Here is a 20693-nt window from a genome sequence, read left to right on the forward strand (position 1 = left end):
GTTTTTAAAATTCTACCAATTAAACATTCGTAAAGGGAGCTCGGTGGCGCAATGGTAGCGCGTCTGACTCCAGAACAGAAGGCTGCGTGTTCGAATCACGTCCGGGTCAAACAAATAATAAAGGTTAGTTTTACATTGTTTATAGAAATTCTACCAATTAAACCGTCAGGGGGCTCGGTGGCGCAATGGTAGCGCGTCTGAGACCAGATCAGAAGGCTGCGTGTTCGAATCACGTCTGGGTCAAAGAAATAATTAAAACTTAGTTTTTAAGTTGTTTATAGAATTCTACCAATTAAACCTACGTAAGGGGGGCTCGGTGGCGCAATAGTAGCGCGTCTGACTCCAGATCAGAAGGCTGCGTGTTGGAATCACGTCCGGGTCAAAGAAATAATAAAAATCAGTTTTTAAGTGTTATTTAAAATTCTACCAATTAAACCTTCGTAAAGGGGGCTTGATGGCGCATTGGTAGCACGTCTGACTCCAGATCAGAAGGCTGCGTTTTCGAATCACCTCCGGGTCAAACAAATAATAAAAATCAGTTTTTAAGTGTTTTTTAAAATTCTACCAATTAAACCTTTGTAAAGGGGGCTCGGTGGCGCAATGGTAGCGCGTCTGAGACCAGATCAGAAGGCTGCGTGTTCGAATCACGTCTGGGTCAAAGAAATAATTAAAACTTAGTTTTTAAGTTGTTTATAGAATTCTACCAATTAAACCTTCGTAAGGGGGGCTCGGTGGCGCAATAGAAGTGCGTCTGACTCCAGATCAGAAGGCTGCGTGTTGGAATCACGTCCGGGTCAAAGAAATAATAAAAATCAGTTTTTAAGTGTTTTTTAAAATTCTACCAATTAAACCTTCGTAAAGGGGGCTTGATGGCGCAATGGTAGCACGTCTGACTCCAGATCAGAAGGCTGCGTTTTCTAATCACCTCCGGGTGAAACAAATAATAAAATTTAGTTTTTACGTTGTTTATAGAAATTCTACCAATTTAACCTTCGTTCAGGGGGCTCGGTGGCGCAATGGTAGCGCTTCTGAAACCAGATCAGAAGGCTGCGTGTTCGAATCACGTCCGGGTCAAAGAAAGAATAAAAGTCAGTTTTTAAGTTGTTTTTAGAATTCTACCAATTAAACCTTCGTAAAGGGGACTCGGTGGCGCAATAGTAGCTCGTCTGACTCCAGATCAGAAGGCTGCGTGTTGGAATCACGTTCGGGTCAAAGAAATAACAAGTTGGGAAAACCAAAATATTACCTCTCCGTGTCGAGAAGATTATATAAACAAAATTATCCAATGAAAACACTTTTGCCCTCATCCTTTATATATATAGGAGGCAATGAATGAAATATATCACAATGCACGGGCCTTGATAGATACAGGAGGCAATGAAGGAAATATATCGCATGCACGGGCCTTGGTAGATATAGGAGGCAATGAAGGAAATATATCGCATGCACGGGCCTTGGTTGATACAGGAGGCAGTGATAATCTCTCTTTGTACGAGAGGTTTATCTTTAATATTTAAATAAATATAATTATTTTTAATTATTTTAATCTTCAATAATTAACATTAATAATAGTTAAATCAATTAAAATAAAGTTATACCTATTATCTTCTCAAACTTTGCTAATATTGACGTTTAAAGTGAAGGGTACCCCTCTTCCCGCTTTCTTCAAATTTTGGGGTATATATACGATTCGATTCCATTATAACAGTAAGGAAAAAGCGCAATTGCGAAAACCTTTGGTGGCCGATCCCACCTTAGGGAGGCTAGACGTTTCTCGTAACCCTAGCTGATCGCCGCGTATATCCTAAAACCAAACGATGATAATGGAGTAGAAGCCAATGATGCAGATTGGTGTCTATGTGGAATAGACGGAAGACAAGTGGATGGTGGTGATTAGAAGCAAGTGTAAGTGCAGACTGGTGTCAATGTGGGATTGACAAAGAACAGAAGATGATGGTGTTGGAAGCCAGATAAGTACCAGGCTGGTGTTCATGTGGGATGGACAAAGATCAGAAGATGGTGGTAAGAGAACTCAAGTAGAGGAGCCATTTCCGTGACTGTGAAAGCAGTTCGGAAATGGCGAACACGTTTGCTCCGATACGCAAACTGCGAACGCGGTCACGTGGGTGTAACAACGGACAGACAGACAGACACACACACAGACAGACAGACAGACAGACAGACACGGCCGTTACAGAACCTCTCCTGGACTACGTCACACGGAGAGGTAATAAAAATCAGTTTTTAAGTTGTTTTTAAAATTCTACCAATTAAACCTTCGTAAAGGGGGCTCGGTGGCGCAATGGTAGCGCGTCTGACTCCAGAACAGAAGGCTGCGTGTTCGAATCACGTCCGGGTCAAACAAATAATAACAATAAGTTTTTAAGTTGTTTTTAGAATTCTACCAATTAAAGCTTCGTAAAGGGGACTCGGTGGCGCAATGGTAGCGCGTCTGACTCCAGATCAGAAGGCTGCGTGTTCGAATCACGTCCGGGTCAAACAAATAATAAAATTTAGTTTTTACGTTTTTTATAGAAATTCCACCAATTAAACCTTCGTAAAGGGGTCTCGGTGGCGCAATGGTAGCGCGTCTGACTCCAGATCAGAAGGCTGCGTGTTCGAATCACGTCCGGCTCAATATAGAAATTCTACCAATTAAACCGTCAGGGGGCTCGGTGGCGCAATGGTAGCGCGTCAGACACCAGATCAGAAGGCTGCGTGTTCGAATCACGTCTGGGTCAAAGAAATAATTAAAACTTAGTTTTTAAGTTGTTTATAGAAATCTACCAATTAAACTTCGTAAAGGGGGCTCGGTGGCGCAATAGTAGCTCGTCTGACTCCAGATCAGAAGGCTGCGTGTTGCAATCACGTTCGGGTCAAAGAAATAATAAAAATCAGTTTTTAAGTTGTTTTTAAAATTCTACCAATTAAACCTTCGTAAAGGGGGCTCGGTGGCGCAATGGTAGCGCGTCTGACTCCAGATCAGAAGGCTGCGTGTTGGAATCACGTCCGGGTCAAAGCAATAATAAAAATCAGTTTTTACGTTGTTTATAGAAATTCTACCAATTAAACCTTCGTAAAGGGGGCTTGGTGGCGCAATGGTAGCACGTCTGACTCCAGATCAGAAGGCTGCGTGTTCGAATCACGTCCGGGTCAAACAAATAATAAAATTTAGTTTTTACGTTGTTTATAGAAATTCTACCAATTAAACCTTCGTAAAGGGGGCTCGGTGGCGCAATGGTAGCGCGTCTGACTCCAGATCAGAAGGCTTTGTGTTGGAATCACGTCCGGGTCAAAGCAATAATAAAAATCAGTTTTTAAGTTGTTTTTAAAATTCTACCAATTAAACCTTCGTAAAGGGGGCTCGGTGGCGCAATGGTAGCGCGTCTGACTCCAGATCAGAAGGCTGCGTGTTGGAATCACGTCCGGGTCAAAGCAATAATAAAAATCAGTTTTTACGTTGTTTATAGAAATTCTACCAATTAAACCTTCGTAAAGGGGGCTTGGTGGCGCAATGGTAGCACGTCTGACTCCAGATCAGAAGGCTGCGTGTTCGAATCACGTCCGGGTCAAACAAATAATAAAATTTAGTTTTTACGTTGTTTATAGAAATTCTACCAATTAAACCTTCGTAAAGGGGGCTCGGTGGCGCAATGGTAGCGCGTCTGACTCCAGATCAGAAGGCTTTGTGTTGGAATCACGTCCGGGTCAAAGCAATAATAAAAATCAGTTTTTAAGTGTTTTTTAAAATTCTACCAATTAAATCTTCGTAAAGGGGGCTTGGTGGGGCAATGGTAGCACGTCTGACCCCAGATCAGAAGGCTGCGTGTTCGAATCACGTCCGGGTCAAACAAATAATAAAATTTAGTTTTTCCGTTGTTTATAGAAATTCTACCAATTTAACCTTCGTTCAGGGGGCTCGGTGGCGCAATGGTAGCGCTTCTGACTCCAGATCAGAAGGCTGCGTGTTGGAATCACGTTCGGGTCAAAGAAATAATAAAAATCAGTTTTTAAGTTGTTTTTAAAATTCTACCAATTAAACCTTCGTAAAGGGAGCTCGGTGGCGCAATGGTAGCGCGTCTGACTCCAGAACAGAAGGCTGCGTGTTCGAATCACGTCCGGGTCAAACAAATAATAAAGGTTAGTTTTTAAATTGTTTATAGAAATTCTACCAATTATAGCGTCAGGGGGCTCGGTGGCGCAATGGTAGCGCGTCTGACACCAGATCAGAAGGCTGCGTGTTCGAATCACGTCTGGGTTAAAGAAATAATTAAAACTTAGTTTTTAAGTTGTTTATAGAATTCTACCAATTAAACCTTCGTAAGGGGGGCTCGGTGGCGCAATGGTAGCGCGTCTGACTCCAGATCAGAAGGCTTTGTGTTGGAATCACGTTCGGGTCAAAGAAATAATAAAAATCAGTTTTTAAGTGTTTTTTAAAATTCTACCAATTAAATCTTCGTAAAGGGGGCTTGGTGGGGCAATGGTAGCACGTCTGACCCCAGATCAGAAGGCTGCGTGTTCGAATCACGTCCGGGTCAAAGCAATAATAAAAATCAGTTTTTCCGTTGTTTATAGAAATTCTACCAATTTAACCTTCGTTCAGGGGGCTCGGTGGCGCAATGGTAGCGCTTCTGACTCCAGATCAGAAGGCTGCGTGTTGGAATCACGTTCGGGTCAAAGAAATAATAAAAATCAGTTTTTAAGTTGTTTTTAAAATTCTACCAATTAAACCTTCGTAAAGGGGGCTCGGTGGCGCAATGGTAGCGCGTCTGACTCCAGATCAGAAGGCTTTGTGTTGGAATCACGTCCGGGTCAAAGCAATAATAAAAATCAGTTTTTAAGTTGTTTTTAAAATTCTACCAATTAAACCTTCGTAAAGGGGGCTCGGTGGCGCAATGGTAGCACGTCTGACTCCAGATCAGAAGGCTGCGTGTTCGAATCACGTCCGGGTCAAACAAATAATAAAATTTAGTTTTTACGTTGTTTATAGAAATTCTACCAATTAAACCTTCGTAAAGGGGGCTCGGTGGCGCAATGGTAGCGCGTCTGACTCCAGATCAGAAGGCTTTGTGTTGGAATCACGTCCGGGTCAAAGCAATAATAAAAATCAGTTTTTAAGTGTTTTTTAAAATTCTACCAATTAAATCTTCGTAAAGGGGGCTTGGTGGGGCAATGGTAGCACGTCTGACCCCAGATCAGAAGGCTGCGTGTTCGAATCACGTCCGGGTCAAACAAATAATAAAATTTAGTTTTTCCGTTGTTTATAGAAATTCTACCAATTTAACCTTCGTTCAGGGGGCTCGGTGGCGCAATGGTAGCGCTTCTGACTCCAGATCAGAAGGCTGCGTGTTGGAATCACGTTCGGGTCAAAGAAATAATAAAAATCAGTTTTTAAGTTGTTTTTAAAATTCTACCAATTAAACCTTCGTAAAGGGAGCTCGGTGGCGCAATGGTAGCGCGTCTGACTCCAGAACAGAAGGCTGCGTGTTCGAATCACGTCCGGGTCAAACAAATAATAAAGGTTAGTTTTTAAATTGTTTATAGAAATTCTACCAATTATAGCGTCAGGGGGCTCGGTGGCGCAATGGTAGCGCGTCTGACACCAGATCAGAAGGCTGCGTGTTCGAATCACGTCTGGGTTAAAGAAATAATTAAAACTTAGTTTTTAAGTTGTTTATAGAATTCTACCAATTAAACCTTCGTAAGGGGGGCTCGGTGGCGCAATGGTAGCGCGTCTGACTCCAGATCAGAAGGCTTTGTGTTGGAATCACGTCCGGGTCAAAGCAATAATAAAAATCAGTTTTTAAGTGTTTTTTAAAATTCTACCAATTTAACCTTCGTTCAGGGGGCTCGGTGGCGCAATGGTAGCGCTTCTGACTCCAGATCAGAAGGCTGCGTGTTGGAATCACGTTCGGGTCAAAGAAATAATAAAAATCAGTTTTTAAGTTGTTTTTAAAATTCTACCAATTAAACCTTCGTAAAGGGAGCTCGGTGGCGCAATGGTAGCGCGTCTGACTCCAGAACAGAAGGCTGCGTGTTCGAATCACGTCCGGGTCAAACAAATAATAAAGGTTAGTTTTTAAATTGTTTATAGAAATTCTACCAATTATAGCGTCAGGGGGCTCGGTGGCGCAATGGTAGCGCGTCTGACACCAGATCAGAAGGCTGCGTGTTCGAATCACGTCTGGGTTAAAGAAATAATTAAAACTTAGTTTTTAAGTTGTTTATAGAATTCTACCAATTAAACCTTCGTAAGGGGGGCTCGGTGGCGCAATGGTAGCGCGTCTGACTCCAGATCAGAAGGCTTTGTGTTGGAATCACGTCCGGGTCAAAGCAATAATAAAAATCAGTTTTTAAGTGTTTTTTAAAATTCTACCAATTTAACCTTCGTTCAGGGGGCTCGGTGGCGCAATGGTAGCGCTTCTGACTCCAGATCAGAAGGCTGCGTGTTGGAATCACGTTCGGGTCAAAGAAATAATAAAAATCAGTTTTTAAGTTGTTTTTAAAATTCTACCAATTAAACCTTCGTAAAGGGAGCTCGGTGGCGCAATGGTAGCGCGTCTGACTCCAGAACAGAAGGCTGCGTGTTCGAATCACGTCCGGGTCAAACAAATAATAAAGGTTAGTTTTTAAATTGTTTATAGAAATTCTACCAATTATAGCGTCAGGGGGCTCGGTGGCGCAATGGTAGCGCGTCTGACACCAGATCAGAAGGCTGCGTGTTCGAATCACGTCTGGGTTAAAGAAATAATTAAAACTTAGTTTTTAAGTTGTTTATAGAATTCTACCAATTAAACCTTCGTAAGGGGGGCTCGGTGGCGCAATGGTAGCGCGTCTGACTCCAGATCAGAAGGCTTTGTGTTGGAATCACGTCCGGGTCAAAGCAATAATAAAAATCAGTTTTTAAGTGTTTTTTAAAATTCTACCAATTTAACCTTCGTTCAGGGGGCTCGGTGGCGCAATGGTAGCGCTTCTGACTCCAGATCAGAAGGCTGCGTGTTGGAATCACGTTCGGGTCAAAGAAATAATAAAAATCAGTTTTTAAGTTGTTTTTAAAATTCTACCAATTAAACCTTCGTAAAGGGAGCTCGGTGGCGCAATGGTAGCGCGTCTGACTCCAGAACAGAAGGCTGCGTGTTCGAATCACGTCCGGGTCAAACAAATAATAAAGGTTAGTTTTTAAATTGTTTATAGAAATTCTACCAATTATAGCGTCAGGGGGCTCGGTGGCGCAATGGTAGCGCGTCTGACACCAGATCAGAAGGCTGCGTGTTCGAATCACGTCTGGGTTAAAGAAATAATTAAAACTTAGTTTTTAAGTTGTTTATAGAATTCTACCAATTAAACCTTCGTAAGGGGGGCTCGGTGGCGCAATAGTAGCGCGTCTGACTCCAGATCAGAAGGCTGCGTGTTGGAATCACGTCCGGGTCAAAGAAATAATAAAAATCAGTTTTTAAGTGTTTTTTAAAATTCTACCAATTAAACCTTCGTAAAGGGGGCTTGATGGCGCAGTGGTAGCACGTCTGACTCCAGATCAGAAGGCTGCGTGTTGGAATCACGTCCGGGTCAAAGAAATAATAAAAATCCGTTTTTAAGTTGTTTTTAAAATTCTGCCAATTAAACCTTCGTAAAGTGGGCTCGGTGGCGCAATGGTAGCGCGTCTGACTCCAGATCAGAAGGCTTTGTGTTGGAATCACGTCCGGGTCAAAGCAATAATAAAAATCAGTTTTTAAGTGTTTTTTAAAATTCTACCAATTAAACCTTCGTAAAGGGGGCTTGGTGGGGCAATGGTAGCACGTCTGACCCCAGATCAGAAGGCTGCGTGTTCGAATCACGTCCGGGTCAAACAAATAATAAAATTTAGTTTTTCCGTTGTTTATAGAAATTCTACCAATTTAACCTTCGTTCAGGGGGCTCGGTGGCGCAATGGTAGCGCTTCTGACTCCAGATCAGAAGGTTGCGTGTTGGAATCACGTTCGGGTCAAAGAAATAATAAAAATCAGTTTTTAAGTTGTTTTTAAAATTCTACCAATTAAACATTCGTAAAGGGAGCTCGGTGGCGCAATGGTAGCGCGTCTGACTCCAGAACAGAAGGCTGTGTGTTCGAATCACGTCCGGGTCAAACAAATAATAAAGGTTAGTTTTACATTGTTTATAGAAATTCTACCAATCAAACCGTCAGGGGGCTCGGTGGCGCAATGGTAGCGCGTCTGAGACCAGATCAGAAGGCTGCGTGTTCGAATCACGTCTGGGTCAAAGAAATAATTAAAACTTAGTTTTTAAGTTGTTTATAGAATTCTACCAATTAAACCTACGTAAGGGGGGCTCGGTGGCGCAATAGTAGCGCGTCTGACTCCAGATCAGAAGGCTGCGTGTTGGAATCACGTCCGGGTCAAAGAAATAATAAAAATCAGTTTTTAAGTGTTTTTTAAAATTCTACCAATTAAACCTTCGTAAAGGGGGCTTGATGGCGCAATGGTAGCACGTCTGACTCCAGATCAGAAGGCTGCGTTTTCGAATCACCTCCGGGTCAAACAAATAATAAAATTTAGTTTTTACGTTGTTTATAGAAATTCTACCAATTTAACCTTCGTTCAGGGGGCTCGGTGGCGCAATGGTAGCGCTTCTGAAACCAGATCAGAAGGCTGCGTGTTGGAATCACATTCGGGTCAAAGAAATAATAAAAATCAGTTTTTAAGTTGTTTTTAAAATTCTACCAATTAAACCTTCGTAAAGGGGGCTCGGTGGCGCAATGGTAGCGCGTCTGACTCCAGAACAGAAGGCTGCGTGTTCGAATCACGTCCGGGTCAAACAAATAATAACAATAAGTTTTTAAGTTGTTTTTAGAATTCTACCAATTAAAGCTTCGTAAAGGGGACTCGGTGGCGCAATGGTAGCGCGTCTGACTCCAGATCAGAAGGCTGCGTGTTCGAATCACGTCCGGCTCAATATAGAAATTCTACCAATTAAACCGTCAGGGGGCTCGGTGGCGCAATGGTAGCGCGTCTGACTCCAGAACAGAAGGCTGCGTGTTCGAATCACGTCCGGGTCAAACAAATAATAAAGGTTAGTTTTTACATTGTTTATAGAAATTCTACCAATTAAACCGTCAGAGGGCTCGGTGGCGCAATGGTAGCGCGTCTGACACCAGATCAGAAGGCTGCGTGTTCGAATCACGTCTGGGTCAAAGAAATAATTAAAACTTAGTTTTTAAGTTGTTTTTAGAATTCTACCAATTAAAGCTTCGTAAAGGGGACTCGGTGGCGCAATGGTAGCGCGTCTGACTCCAGATCAGAAGGCTGCGTGTTCGAATCACGTCCGGGTCAAACAAATAATAAAATTTAGTTTTTACGTTTTTTATAGAAATTCTACCAATTAAACCTTCGTAAAGGGGACTCAGTGGAGCAATGGTAGCGCGTCTGACTCCAGATCAGAATGCTGCGTGTTCGAATCACGTCCGGCTCAATATAGAAATTCTACCAATTAAACCGTCAGGGGGCTCGGTGGCGCAATGGTAGCGCGTCAGACACCAGATCAGAAGGCTGCGTGTTCGAATCACGTCTGGGTCAAAGAAATAATTAAAACTTAGTTTTTAAGTTGTTTATAGAAATCTACCAATTAAACCGTCAGGGGGCTCGGTGGCGCAATAGTAGCTTGTCTGACTCCAGATCAGAAGGCTGCGTGTTGGAATCACGTCCGGGTCAAAGCAATAATAAAAATCAGTTTTTACGTTGTTTATAGAAATTCTACCAATTAAACCTTCGTAAAGGGGGCTTGATGGCGCAATGGTAGCACGTCTGACTCCAGATCAGAAGGCTGCGTTTTCGAATCACCTCCGGGTCAAACAAATAATAAAATTAAGTTTTTACGTTGTTTATAGAAATTCTACCAATTTAACCTTCGTTCAGGGGGCTCGGTGGCGCAATGGTAGCGCTTCTGAAACCAGATCAGAAGGCTGCGTGTTCGAATCACGTCCGGGTCAAAGAAAGAATAAAAGTCAGTTTTTAAGTTGTTTTTAGAATTCTACCAATTAAACCTTCGTAAAGGGGACTCGGTGGCGCAATAGTAGCTCGTCTGACTCCAGATCAGAAGGCTGCGTGTTGGAATCACGTTCGGGTCAAAGAAATAATAAAAATCAGTTTTTAAGTTGTTTTTAAAATTCTACCAATTAAACCTTCGTAAAGGGGGCTCGGTGGCGCAATGGTAGCGCGTCTGACTCCCGAACAGAAGGCTGCGTGTTCGAATCACGTCCGGGTCAAACAAATAATAACAATAAGTTTTTAAGTTGTTTTTAGAATTCTACCAATTAAAGCTTCGTAAAGGGGACTCGGTGGCGCAATGGTAGCGCGTCTGACTCCAGATCAAAAGGCTGCGTGTTCGAATCACGTCCGGGTCAAACAAATAATAAAATTTAGTTTTTACGTTTTTTATAGAAATTCTACCAATTAAACCTTCGTAAATGGGACTCGGTGGCGCAATGGTAGCGCGTCTGACTCAGATCAGAAGGCTGCGTGTTCGAATCACGTCCGGCTCAATATAGAAATTCTACCAATTAAACCGTCAGGGGGCTCGGTGGCGCAATGGTAGCGCGTCAGACACCAAATCAGAAGGCTGCGTGTTCGAATCACGTCTGGGTCAAAGAAATAATTAAAACTTAGTTTTTAAGTTGTTCATAGAAATCTACCAATTAAACTTCGTAAAGGGGGCTCGGTGGCGCAATAGTAGCTCGTCTGACTCCAGATCAGAAGGCTGCGTGTTGCAATCACGTTCGGGTCAAAGAAATAATAAAAATCAGTTTTTAAGTTGTTTTTAAAATTCTACCAATTAAACCTTCGTAAAGGGGGCTCGGTGGCGCAATGGTAGCGCGTCTGACTCCAGATCAGAAGGCTGCGTGTTGGAATCACGTCCGGGTCAAAGCAATAATAAAAATCAGTTTTTACGTTGTTTATAGAAATTCTACCAATTAAACCTTCGTAAAGGGGGCTTGGTGGCGAAATGGTAGCACGTCTGACTCCAGATCAGAAGGCTGCGTGTTCGAATCACGTCCGGGTCAAACAAATAATAAAATTTAGTTTTTACGTTGTTTATAGAAATTCTACCAATTAAACCTTCGTAAAGGGGGCTCGGTGGCGCAATGGTAGCGCGTCTGACTCCAGATCAGAAGGCTTTGTGTTGGAATCACGTCCGGGTCAAAGCAATAATAAAAATCAGTTTTTAAGTGTTTTATAAAATTCTACCAATTAAACCTTCGTAAAGGGGGCTTGGTGGGGCAATGGTAGCACGTCTGACCCCAGATCAGAAGGCTGCGTGTTCGAATCACGTCCGGGTCAAACAAATAATAAAATTTAGTTTTTCCGTTGTTTATAGAAATTCTACCAATTTAACCTTCGTTCAGGGGGCTCGGTGGCGCAATGGTAGCGCTTCAGACTCCAGATCAGAAGGCTGCGTGTTGGAATCACGTTCGGGTCAAAGAAATAATAAAAATCAGTTTTTAAGTTGTTTTTAAAATTCTACCAATTAAACCTTCGTAAAGGGAGCTCGGTGGCGCAATGGTAGCGCGTCTGACTCCAGAACAGAAGGCTGCGTGTTCGAATCACGTCCGGTCAAACAAATAATAAAGGTTAGTTTTTACATTGTTTATAGAAATTCTACCAATTAAACCGTCAGGGGGCTCGGTGGCGCAATGGTAGCGCGTCTGACACCAGATCAGAAGGCTGCGTGTTCGAATCACGTCTGGGTCAAAGAAATAATTAAAACTTAGTTTTTAAGTTGTTTATAGAATTCTACCAATTAAACCTTCGTAAGGGGGGCTCGGTGGCGCAATAGTAGCGCGTCTGACTCCAGATCAGAAGGCTGCGTGTTGGAATCACGTCCGGGTCAAAGAAATAATAAAAATCAGTTTTTAAGTGTTTTTTAAAATTCTACCAATTAAACCATCGTAAAGGGGGCTTGATGGCGCAATGGTAGCACGTCTGACTCCAGATCAGAAGGCTGCGTTTTCGAATCACCTCCGGGTCAAACAAATAATAAAATTTAGTTTTTACGTTGTTTATAGAAATTCTACCAATTTAACCTTCGTTCAGTGGGCTCGGTGGCGCAATGGTAGCGCTTCTGAAACCAGATCAGAAGGCTGCTTGTTCGAATCACGTCCGGGTCAAAGAAAGAATAAAAGTCAGTTTTTAAGTTGTTTTTAGAATTCTACCAATTAAACCTTCGTAAAGGGGACTCGGTGGCGCAATAGTAGCTCGTCTGACTCCAGATCAGAAGGCTGCGTGTTGGAATCACGTTCGGGTCAAAGAAATAATAAAAATCCGTTTTTAAGTTGTTTTTAAAATTCTACCAATTAAACCTTCGTAAAGGGGGCTCGGTGGCGCAATGGTAGCGCGTCTGACTCCAGAACAGAAGGCTGCGTGTTCGAATCACGTCCGGGTCAAACAAATAATAACAATAAGTTTTTAAGTTGTTTTTAGAATTCTACCAATTAAAGCTTCGTAAAGGGGACTCGGTGGCGCAATGGTAGCGCGTCTGACTCCAGATCAGAAGGCTGCGTGTTCGAATCACGTCCGGGTCAAACAAATAATAAAATTTAGTTTTTACGTTTTTTATAGAAATTCTACCAATTAAACCTTCGTAAAGGGGACTCGGTGGAGCAATGGTAGCGCGTCTGACTCCAGATCAGAATGCTGCGTGTTCGAATCACGTCCGGCTCAATATAGAAATTCTACCAATTAAACCGTCAGGGGGCTCGGTGGCGCAATGGTAGCGCGTCAGACACCAAATCAGAAGGCTGCGTGTTCGAATCACGTCTGGGTCAAAGAAATAATTAAAACTTAGTTTTTAAGTTGTTCATAGAAATCTACCAATTAAACTTCGTAAAGGGGGCTCGGTGGCGCAATAGTAGCTCGTCTGACTCCAGATCAGAAGGCTGCGTGTTGCAATCACGTTCGGGTCAAAGAAATAATAAAAATCAGTTTTTAAGTTGTTTTTAAAATTCTACCAATTAAACCTTCGTAAAGGGGGCTCGGTGGCGCAATGGTAGCGCGTCTGACTCCAGATCAGAAGGCTGCGTGTTGGAATCACGTCCGGGTCAAAGCAATAATAAAAATCAGTTTTTACGTTGTTTATAGAAATTCTACCAATTAAACCTTCGTAAAGGGGGCTTGGTGGCGCAATGGTAGCACGTCTGACTCCAGATCAGAAGGCTGCGTGTTCGAATCACGTCCGGGTCAAACAAATAATAAAATTTAGTTTTTACGTTGTTTATAGAAATTCTACCAATTAAACCTTCGTAAAGGGGGCTCGGTGGCGCAATGGTAGCGCGTCTGACTCCAGATCAGAAGGCTTTGTGTTGGAATCACGTCCGGGTCAAAGCAATAATAAAAATCAGTTTTTAAGTGTTTTTTAAAATTCTACCAATTAAACCTTCGTAAAGGGGGCTTGGTGGGGCAATGGTAGCACGTCTGACCCCAGATCAGAAGGCTGCGTGTTCGAATCACGTCCGGGTCAAACAAATAATAAAATTTAGTTTTTCCGTTGTTTATAGAAATTCTACCAATTTAACCTTCGTTCAGGGGGCTCGGTGGCGCAATGGTAGCGCTTCTGACTCCAGATCAGAAGGCTGCGTGTTGGAATCACGTTCGGGTCAAAGAAATAATAAAAATCAGTTTTTAAGTTGTTTTTAAAATTCTACCAATTAAACCTTCGTAAAGGGAGCTCGGTGGCGCAATGGTAGCGCGTCTGACTCCAGAACAGAAGGCTGCGTGTTCGAATCACGTCCGGTCAAACAAATAATAAAGGTTAGTTTTTACATTGTTTATAGAAATTCTACCAATTAAACCGTCAGGGGGCTCGGTGGCGCAATGGTAGCGCGTCTGACACCAGATCAGAAGGCTGCGTGTTCGAATCACGTCTGGGTCAAAGAAATAATTAAAACTTAGTTTTTAAGTTGTTTATAGAATTCTACCAATTAAACCTTCGTAAGGGGGGCTCGGTGGCGCAATAGTAGCGCGTCTGACTCCAGATCAGAAGGCTGCGTGTTGGAATCACGTCCGGGTCAAAGAAATAATAAAAATCAGTTTTTAAGTGTTTTTTAAAATTCTACCAATTAAACCATCGTAAAGGGGGCTTGATGGCGCAATGGTAGCACGTCTGACTCCAGATCAGAAGGCTGCGTTTTCGAATCACCTCCGGGTCAAACAAATAATAAAATTTAGTTTTTACGTTGTTTATAGAAATTCTACCAATTTAACCTTCGTTCAGTGGGCTCGGTGGCGCAATGGTAGCGCTTCTGAAACCAGATCAGAAGGCTGCTTGTTCGAATCACGTCCGGGTCAAAGAAAGAATAAAAGTCAGTTTTTAAGTTGTTTTTAGAATTCTACCAATTAAACCTTCGTAAAGGGGACTCGGTGGCGCAATAGTAGCTCGTCTGACTCCAGATCAGAAGGCTGCGTGTTGGAATCACGTTCGGGTCAAAGAAATAATAAAAATCCGTTTTTAAGTTGTTTTTAAAATTCTACCAATTAAACCTTCGTAAAGGGGGCTCGGTGGCGCAATGGTAGCGCGTCTGACTCCAGAACAGAAGGCTGCGTGTTCGAATCACGTCCGGGTCAAACAAATAATAACAATAAGTTTTTAAGTTGTTTTTAGAATTCTACCAATTAAAGCTTCGTAAAGGGGACTCGGTGGCGCAATGGTAGCGCGTCTGACTCCAGATCAGAAGGCTGCGTGTTCGAATCACGTCCGGGTCAAACAAATAATAAAATTTAGTTTTTACGTTTTTTATAGAAATTCTACCAATTAAACCTTCGTAAAGGGGACTCGGTGGAGCAATGGTAGCGCGTCTGACTCCAGATCAGAATGCTGCGTGTTCGAATCACGTCCGGCTCAATATAGAAATTCTACCAATTAAACCGTCAGGGGGCTCGGTGGCGCAATGGTAGCGCGTCAGACACCAGATCAGAAGGCTGCGTGTTCGAATCACGTCTGGGTCAAAGAAATAATTAAAACTTAGTTTTTAAGTTGTTTATAGAAATCTACCAATTAAACTTCGTAAAGGGGGCTCGGTGGCGCAATAGTAGCTCGTCTGACTCCAGATCAGAAGGCTGCGTGTTGCAATCACGTTCGGGTCAAAGAAATAATAAAAATCAGTTTTTAAGTTGTTTTTAAAATTCTACCAATTAAACCTTCGTAAAGGGGGCTCGGTGGCGCAATGGTAGCGCGTCTGACTCCAGATCAGAAGGCTGCGTGTTGGAATCACGTCCGGGTCAAAGCAATAATAAAAATCAGTTTTTACGTTGTTTATAGAAATTCTACCAATTAAACCTTCGTAAAGGGGGCTTGGTGGCGCAATGGTAGCACGTCTGACTCCAGATCAGAAGGCTGCGTGTTCGAATCACGTCCGGGTCAAACAAATAATAAAATTTAGTTTTTACGTTGTTTATAGAAATTCTACCAATTAAACCTTCGTAAAGGGGGCTCGGTGGCGCAATGGTAGCGCGTCTGACTCCAGATCAGAAGGCTTTGTGTTGGAATCACGTCCGGGTCAAAGCAATAATAAAAATCAGTTTTTAAGTGTTTTTTAAAATTCTACCAATTAAACCTTCGTAAAGGGGGCTTGGTGGGGCAATGGTAGCACGTCTGACTCCAGATCAGAAGGCTGCGTGTTGGAATCACGTCCGGGTCAAAGAAATAATTAAAACTTAGTTTTTAAGTTGTTTATAGAATTCTACCAATTAAACCTTCGTAAGGGGGGCTCGGTGGCGCAATAGTAGCGCGTCTGACTCCAGATCAGAAGGCTGCGTGTTGGAATCACGTCCGGGTCAAAGAAATAATAAAAATCAGTTTTTAAGTGTTTTTTAAAATTCTACCAATTAAACCATCGTAAAGGGGGCTTGATGGCGCAATGGTAGCACGTCTGACTCCAGATCAGAAGGCTGCGTTTTCGAATCACCTCCGGGTCAAACAAATAATAAAATTTAGTTTTTACGTTGTTTATAGAAATTCTACCAATTTAACCTTCGTTCAGTGGGCTCGGTGGCGCAATGGTAGCGCTTCTGAAACCAGATCAGAAGGCTGCTTGTTCGAATCACGTCCGGGTCAAAGAAAGAATAAAAGTCAGTTTTTAAGTTGTTTTTAGAATTCTACCAATTAAACCTTCGTAAAGGGGACTCGGTGGCGCAATAGTAGCTCGTCTGACTCCAGATCAGAAGGCTGCGTGTTGGAATCACGTTCGGGTCAAAGAAATAATAAAAATCCGTTTTTAAGTTGTTTTTAAAATTCTACCAATTAAACCTTCGTAAAGGGGGCTCGGTGGCGCAATGGTAGCGCGTCTGACTCCAGAACAGAAGGCTGCGTGTTCGAATCACGTCCGGGTCAAACAAATAATAACAATAAGTTTTTAAGTTGTTTTTAGAATTCTACCAATTAAAGCTTCGTAAAGGGGACTCGGTGGCGCAATGGTAGCGCGTCTGACTCCAGATCAGAAGGCTGCGTGTTCGAATCACGTCCGGGTCAAACAAATAATAAAATTTAGTTTTTACGTTTTTTATAGAAATTCTACCAATTAAACCTTCGTAAAGGGGACTCGGTGGAGCAATGGTAGCGCGTCTGACTCCAGATCAGAATGCTGCGTGTTCGAATCACGTCCGGCTCAATATAGAAATTCTACCAATTAAACCGTCAGGGGGCTCGGTGGCGCAATGGTAGCGCGTCAGACACCAGATCAGAAGGCTGCGTGTTCGAATCACGTCTGGGTCAAAGAAATAATTAAAACTTAGTTTTTAAGTTGTTTATAGAAATCTACCAATTAAACTTCGTAAAGGGGGCTCGGTGGCGCAATAGTAGCTCGTCTGACTCCAGATCAGAAGGCTGCGTGTTGCAATCACGTTCGGGTCAAAGAAATAATAAAAATCAGTTTTTAAGTTGTTTTTAAAATTCTACCAATTAAACCTTCGTAAAGGGGGCTCGGTGGCGCAATGGTAGCGCGTCTGACTCCAGATCAGAAGGCTGCGTGTTGGAATCACGTCCGGGTCAAAGCAATAATAAAAATCAGTTTTTACGTTGTTTATAGAAATTCTACCAATTAAACCTTCGTAAAGGGGGCTTGGTGGCGCAATGGTAGCACGTCTGACTCCAGATCAGAAGGCTGCGTGTTCGAATCACGTCCGGGTCAAACAAATAATAAAATTTAGTTTTTACGTTGTTTATAGAAATTCTACCAATTAAACCTTCGTAAAGGGGGCTCGGTGGCGCAATGGTAGCGCGTCTGACTCCAGATCAGAAGGCTTTGTGTTGGAATCACGTCCGGGTCAAAGCAATAATAAAAATCAGTTTTTAAGTGTTTTTTAAAATTCTACCAATTAAACCTTCGTAAAGGGGGCTTGGTGGGGCAATGGTAGCACGTCTGACTCCAGATCAGAAGGCTGCGTGTTGGAATCACGTCCGGGTCAAAGAAATAATAAAAATCAGTTTTTCCGTTGTTTATAGAAATTCTACCAATTTAACCTTCGTTCAGGGGGCTCGGTGGCGCAATGGTAGCGCTTCTGACTCCAGATCAGAAGGCTGCGTGTTGGAATCACGTTCGGGTCAAAGAAATAATAAAAATCAGTTTTTAAGTTGTTTTTAAAATTCTACCAATTAAACCTTCGTAAAGGGAGCTCGGTGGCGCAATGGTAGCGCGTCTGACTCCAGAACAGAAGGCTGCGTGTTCGAATCTCGTCTGGGTCAAAGAAATAATTAAAACTTAGTTTTTAAGTTGTTTATAGAATTCTACCAATTAAACCTTCGTAAGGGGGGCTCGGTGGCGCAATAGTAGCACGTCTGACTCCAGATCAGAAGGCTGCGTGTTGGAATAACGTCCGGGTCAAAGAAATAATAAAAATCAGTTTTTAAGTGTTTTTTAAAATTCTACCAATTAAACCATCGTAAAGGGGGCTTGATGGCGCAATGGTAGCACGTCTGACTCCAGATCAGAAGGCTGCGTTTTTCGAATCACCTCCGGGTCAAACAAATAATAAAATTTAGTTTTTTCTGAAACCAGATCAGAAGGCTGCTTGTTCGAATCACGTCCGGGTCAAAGAAAGAATAAAAGTCAGTTTTTAAGTTGTTTTTAGAATTCTACCAATTAAACCTTCGTAAAGGGGACTCGGTGGCGCAATAGTAGCTTGTCTGACTCCAGATCAGAAGGCTGCGTGTTGGAATCACGTTCGGGTCAAAGAAATAATAAAAATCCGTTTTTAAGTTGTTTTTAAAATTCTACCAATTAAACCTTCGTAAAGGGGGCTCGGTGGCGCAATTCAAGCGCGTCTGACTCCAGAACAGAAGGCTGCGTGTTCGAATCACGTCCGGGTCAAACAAATAATAACAATAAGTTTTTAAGTTGTTTTTAGAATTCTACCAATTAAAGCTTCGTAAAGGGGACTCGGTGGCGCAATGGTAGCGCGTCTGACTCCAGATCAGAAGGCTGCGTGTTCGAATCACGTCCGGGTCAAACAAATAATAAAATTTAGTTTTTACGTTTTTTATAGAAATTCTACCAATTAAACCTTCGTAAAGGGGACTCGGTGGAGCAATGGTAGCGCGTCTGACTCCAGATCAGAATGCTGCGTGTTCGAATCACGTCCGGCTCAATATAGAAATTTTACCAATTAAACCGTCAGGGGGCTCGGTGGCGCAATGGTAGCGCGTCAGACACCAGATCAGAAGGCTGCGTGTTCGAATCACGTCTGGGTCAAAGAAATAATTAAAACTTAGTTTTTAAGTTGTTTATAGAAATCTACCAATTAAACTTCGTAAAGGGGGCTCGGTGGCGCAATAGTAGCTCGTCTGACTCCAGATCAGAAGGCTGCGTGTTGCAATCACGTTCGGGTCAAAGAAATAATAAAAATCAGTTTTTAAGTTGTTTTTAAAATTCTACCAATTAAACCTTCGTAAAGGGGGCTCGGTGGCGCAATGGTAGCGCGTCTGACTCCAGATCAGAAGGCTGCGTGTTGGAATCACGTCCGGGTCAAAGCAATAATAAAAATCAGTTTTTACGTTGTTTATAGAAATTCTACCAATTAAACCTTCGTAAAGGGGGCTTGGTGGCGCAATGGTAGCACGTCTGACTCCAGATCAGAAGGCTGCGTGTTCGAATCACGTCCGGGTCAAACAAATAATAAAATTTAGTTTTTACGTTGTTTATAGAAATTCTACCAATTAAACCTTCGTAAAGGGTGCTCGGTTCCGCAATGGTAGCGCGTCTGACTCCAGATCAGAAGGCTTTGTGTTGGAATCACGTCCGGGTCAAAGCAATAATAAAAATCAGTTTTTAAGTGTTTTTTAAAATTCTACCAATTAAACCTTCGTAAAGGGGGCTTGGTGGGGCAATGGTAGCACGTCTGACCCCAGATCAGAAGGCTGCGTGTTCGAATCACGTCCGGGTCAAACAAATAATAAAATTTAGTTTTTCCGTTGTTTATAGAAATTCTACCAATTTAACCTTCGTTCAGGGGGCTCGGTGGCGCAATGGTAGCGCTTCTGACTCCAGATCAGAAGGCTGCGTGTTGGAATCACGTTCGGGTCAAAGAAATAATAAAAATCAGTTTTTAAGTTGTTTTTAAAATTCTACCAATTAAACCTTCGTAAAGGGAGCTCGGTGGCGCAATGGTAGCGCGTCTGACTCCAGAACAGAAGGCTGCGTGTTCGAATCTCGTCCGGTCAAACAAATAATAAAGGTTAGTTTTTACATTGTTTATAGAAATTCTACCAATTAAACCGTCAGGGGGCTCGGTGGCGCAATGGTAGCGCGTCTGACACCAGATCAGAAGGCTGCGTGTTCGAATCACGTCTGGGTCAAAGAAATAATTAAAACTTAGTTTTTAAGTTGTTTATAGAATTCTACCAATTAAACCTTCGTAAGGGGGGCTCGGTGGCGCAATAGTAGCGCGTCTGACTCCAGATCAGAAGGCTGCGTGTTGGAATCACGTCCGGGTCAAAGAAATAATAAAAATCAGTTTTTCCGTTGTTTATAGAAATTCTACCAATTTAACCTTCGTTCAGGGGGCTCGGTGGCGCAATGGTAGCGCTTCTGACTCCAGATCAGAAGGCTGCGTGTTGGAATCACGTTCGGGTCAAAGAAATAATAAAAATCAGTTTTTAAGTTGTTTTTAAAATTCTACCAATTAAACCTTCGTAAAGGGAGCTCGGTGGCGCAATGGTAGCGCGTCTGACTCCAGAACAGAAGGCTGCGTGTTCGAATCTCGTCTGGGTCAAAGAAATAATTAAAACTTAGTTTTTAAGTTGTTTATAGAATTCTACCAATTAAACCTTCGTAAGGGGGGCTCGGTGGCGCAATAGTAGCACGTCTGACTCCAGATCAGAAGGCTGCGTGTTGGAATCACGTCCGGGTCAAAGAAATAATAAAAATCAGTTTTTAAGTGTTTTTTAAAATTCTACCAATTAAACCATCGTAAAGGGGGCTTGATGGCGCAATGGTAGCACGTCTGACTCCAGATCAGAAGGCTGCGTTTTCGAATCACCTCCGGGTCAAACAAATAATAAAATTTAGTTTTTTCTGAAACCAGATCAGAAGGCTGCTTGTTCGAATCACGTCCGGGTCAAAGAAAGAATAAAAGTCAGTTTTTAAGTTGTTTTTAGAATTCTACCAATTAAACCTTCGTAAAGGGGACTCGGTGGCGCAATAGTAGCTTGTCTGA

The 20693-nt window shown here is 42.5% G+C and overlaps 34 non-coding genes across 34 annotated transcripts; all 34 read left to right on the forward strand.

Annotated features, from left to right (window-relative positions):
• The first annotated feature begins 2288 nt into the window (after window positions 1-2288).
• TRNAW-CCA (transfer RNA tryptophan (anticodon CCA)) lies at window positions 2289-2360 on the forward strand. The gene has a single exon. It is a non-coding gene; the product is annotated as a tRNA-Trp (tRNA).
• A 66-nt stretch (window positions 2361-2426) lies between these two features.
• Window positions 2427-2498, forward strand: TRNAW-CCA (transfer RNA tryptophan (anticodon CCA)). Its single transcript has one exon. It is a non-coding gene; the product is annotated as a tRNA-Trp (tRNA).
• Window positions 2499-2563: 65 nt separating this feature from the next.
• Window positions 2564-2637, forward strand: TRNAW-CCA (transfer RNA tryptophan (anticodon CCA)). Its single transcript has one exon. It is a non-coding gene; the product is annotated as a tRNA-Trp (tRNA).
• Window positions 2638-2945: 308 nt separating this feature from the next.
• Window positions 2946-3017, forward strand: TRNAW-CCA (transfer RNA tryptophan (anticodon CCA)). The gene has a single exon. It is a non-coding gene; the product is annotated as a tRNA-Trp (tRNA).
• A 67-nt stretch (window positions 3018-3084) lies between these two features.
• TRNAW-CCA (transfer RNA tryptophan (anticodon CCA)) lies at window positions 3085-3156 on the forward strand. The gene has a single exon. It is a non-coding gene; the product is annotated as a tRNA-Trp (tRNA).
• Window positions 3157-3361: 205 nt separating this feature from the next.
• Window positions 3362-3433, forward strand: TRNAW-CCA (transfer RNA tryptophan (anticodon CCA)). The gene has a single exon. It is a non-coding gene; the product is annotated as a tRNA-Trp (tRNA).
• A 67-nt stretch (window positions 3434-3500) lies between these two features.
• On the forward strand, window positions 3501-3572 carry TRNAW-CCA (transfer RNA tryptophan (anticodon CCA)). The gene has a single exon. It is a non-coding gene; the product is annotated as a tRNA-Trp (tRNA).
• A 1309-nt stretch (window positions 3573-4881) lies between these two features.
• Window positions 4882-4953, forward strand: TRNAW-CCA (transfer RNA tryptophan (anticodon CCA)). Its single transcript has one exon. It is a non-coding gene; the product is annotated as a tRNA-Trp (tRNA).
• Window positions 4954-8738: 3785 nt separating this feature from the next.
• TRNAW-CCA (transfer RNA tryptophan (anticodon CCA)) lies at window positions 8739-8810 on the forward strand. The gene has a single exon. It is a non-coding gene; the product is annotated as a tRNA-Trp (tRNA).
• A 66-nt stretch (window positions 8811-8876) lies between these two features.
• Window positions 8877-8948, forward strand: TRNAW-CCA (transfer RNA tryptophan (anticodon CCA)). Its single transcript has one exon. It is a non-coding gene; the product is annotated as a tRNA-Trp (tRNA).
• A 32-nt stretch (window positions 8949-8980) lies between these two features.
• TRNAW-CCA (transfer RNA tryptophan (anticodon CCA)) lies at window positions 8981-9052 on the forward strand. The gene has a single exon. It is a non-coding gene; the product is annotated as a tRNA-Trp (tRNA).
• Window positions 9053-9115: 63 nt separating this feature from the next.
• On the forward strand, window positions 9116-9187 carry TRNAW-CCA (transfer RNA tryptophan (anticodon CCA)). Its single transcript has one exon. It is a non-coding gene; the product is annotated as a tRNA-Trp (tRNA).
• Window positions 9188-9254: 67 nt separating this feature from the next.
• On the forward strand, window positions 9255-9326 carry TRNAW-CCA (transfer RNA tryptophan (anticodon CCA)). Its single transcript has one exon. It is a non-coding gene; the product is annotated as a tRNA-Trp (tRNA).
• Window positions 9327-10186: 860 nt separating this feature from the next.
• On the forward strand, window positions 10187-10258 carry TRNAG-CCC (transfer RNA glycine (anticodon CCC)). The gene has a single exon. It is a non-coding gene; the product is annotated as a tRNA-Gly (tRNA).
• Window positions 10259-10324: 66 nt separating this feature from the next.
• On the forward strand, window positions 10325-10396 carry TRNAW-CCA (transfer RNA tryptophan (anticodon CCA)). Its single transcript has one exon. It is a non-coding gene; the product is annotated as a tRNA-Trp (tRNA).
• A 446-nt stretch (window positions 10397-10842) lies between these two features.
• On the forward strand, window positions 10843-10914 carry TRNAW-CCA (transfer RNA tryptophan (anticodon CCA)). The gene has a single exon. It is a non-coding gene; the product is annotated as a tRNA-Trp (tRNA).
• A 755-nt stretch (window positions 10915-11669) lies between these two features.
• On the forward strand, window positions 11670-11741 carry TRNAW-CCA (transfer RNA tryptophan (anticodon CCA)). Its single transcript has one exon. It is a non-coding gene; the product is annotated as a tRNA-Trp (tRNA).
• Window positions 11742-12361: 620 nt separating this feature from the next.
• Window positions 12362-12433, forward strand: TRNAW-CCA (transfer RNA tryptophan (anticodon CCA)). Its single transcript has one exon. It is a non-coding gene; the product is annotated as a tRNA-Trp (tRNA).
• Window positions 12434-12499: 66 nt separating this feature from the next.
• Window positions 12500-12571, forward strand: TRNAW-CCA (transfer RNA tryptophan (anticodon CCA)). Its single transcript has one exon. It is a non-coding gene; the product is annotated as a tRNA-Trp (tRNA).
• A 447-nt stretch (window positions 12572-13018) lies between these two features.
• TRNAW-CCA (transfer RNA tryptophan (anticodon CCA)) lies at window positions 13019-13090 on the forward strand. The gene has a single exon. It is a non-coding gene; the product is annotated as a tRNA-Trp (tRNA).
• Window positions 13091-13157: 67 nt separating this feature from the next.
• TRNAW-CCA (transfer RNA tryptophan (anticodon CCA)) lies at window positions 13158-13229 on the forward strand. The gene has a single exon. It is a non-coding gene; the product is annotated as a tRNA-Trp (tRNA).
• Window positions 13230-13845: 616 nt separating this feature from the next.
• On the forward strand, window positions 13846-13917 carry TRNAW-CCA (transfer RNA tryptophan (anticodon CCA)). The gene has a single exon. It is a non-coding gene; the product is annotated as a tRNA-Trp (tRNA).
• Window positions 13918-14537: 620 nt separating this feature from the next.
• On the forward strand, window positions 14538-14609 carry TRNAW-CCA (transfer RNA tryptophan (anticodon CCA)). The gene has a single exon. It is a non-coding gene; the product is annotated as a tRNA-Trp (tRNA).
• A 66-nt stretch (window positions 14610-14675) lies between these two features.
• TRNAW-CCA (transfer RNA tryptophan (anticodon CCA)) lies at window positions 14676-14747 on the forward strand. The gene has a single exon. It is a non-coding gene; the product is annotated as a tRNA-Trp (tRNA).
• A 447-nt stretch (window positions 14748-15194) lies between these two features.
• Window positions 15195-15266, forward strand: TRNAW-CCA (transfer RNA tryptophan (anticodon CCA)). The gene has a single exon. It is a non-coding gene; the product is annotated as a tRNA-Trp (tRNA).
• Window positions 15267-15333: 67 nt separating this feature from the next.
• Window positions 15334-15405, forward strand: TRNAW-CCA (transfer RNA tryptophan (anticodon CCA)). Its single transcript has one exon. It is a non-coding gene; the product is annotated as a tRNA-Trp (tRNA).
• Window positions 15406-16302: 897 nt separating this feature from the next.
• On the forward strand, window positions 16303-16374 carry TRNAW-CCA (transfer RNA tryptophan (anticodon CCA)). Its single transcript has one exon. It is a non-coding gene; the product is annotated as a tRNA-Trp (tRNA).
• Window positions 16375-16440: 66 nt separating this feature from the next.
• TRNAW-CCA (transfer RNA tryptophan (anticodon CCA)) lies at window positions 16441-16512 on the forward strand. The gene has a single exon. It is a non-coding gene; the product is annotated as a tRNA-Trp (tRNA).
• A 447-nt stretch (window positions 16513-16959) lies between these two features.
• On the forward strand, window positions 16960-17031 carry TRNAW-CCA (transfer RNA tryptophan (anticodon CCA)). The gene has a single exon. It is a non-coding gene; the product is annotated as a tRNA-Trp (tRNA).
• Window positions 17032-17098: 67 nt separating this feature from the next.
• TRNAW-CCA (transfer RNA tryptophan (anticodon CCA)) lies at window positions 17099-17170 on the forward strand. Its single transcript has one exon. It is a non-coding gene; the product is annotated as a tRNA-Trp (tRNA).
• A 1245-nt stretch (window positions 17171-18415) lies between these two features.
• On the forward strand, window positions 18416-18487 carry TRNAW-CCA (transfer RNA tryptophan (anticodon CCA)). Its single transcript has one exon. It is a non-coding gene; the product is annotated as a tRNA-Trp (tRNA).
• A 447-nt stretch (window positions 18488-18934) lies between these two features.
• On the forward strand, window positions 18935-19006 carry TRNAW-CCA (transfer RNA tryptophan (anticodon CCA)). The gene has a single exon. It is a non-coding gene; the product is annotated as a tRNA-Trp (tRNA).
• Window positions 19007-19073: 67 nt separating this feature from the next.
• Window positions 19074-19145, forward strand: TRNAW-CCA (transfer RNA tryptophan (anticodon CCA)). Its single transcript has one exon. It is a non-coding gene; the product is annotated as a tRNA-Trp (tRNA).
• A 616-nt stretch (window positions 19146-19761) lies between these two features.
• TRNAW-CCA (transfer RNA tryptophan (anticodon CCA)) lies at window positions 19762-19833 on the forward strand. Its single transcript has one exon. It is a non-coding gene; the product is annotated as a tRNA-Trp (tRNA).
• Window positions 19834-20693: the final 860 nt, after the last annotated feature.

Source organism: Phalangium opilio, unplaced genomic scaffold, assembly GCF_054372755.1.
Source record: "Phalangium opilio isolate 3A_F unplaced genomic scaffold, DU_Popi_V2 ptg000352l_1, whole genome shotgun sequence".
In the NCBI taxonomy this organism is placed as follows: Eukaryota; Metazoa; Arthropoda; class Arachnida; order Opiliones; family Phalangiidae; genus Phalangium; species Phalangium opilio.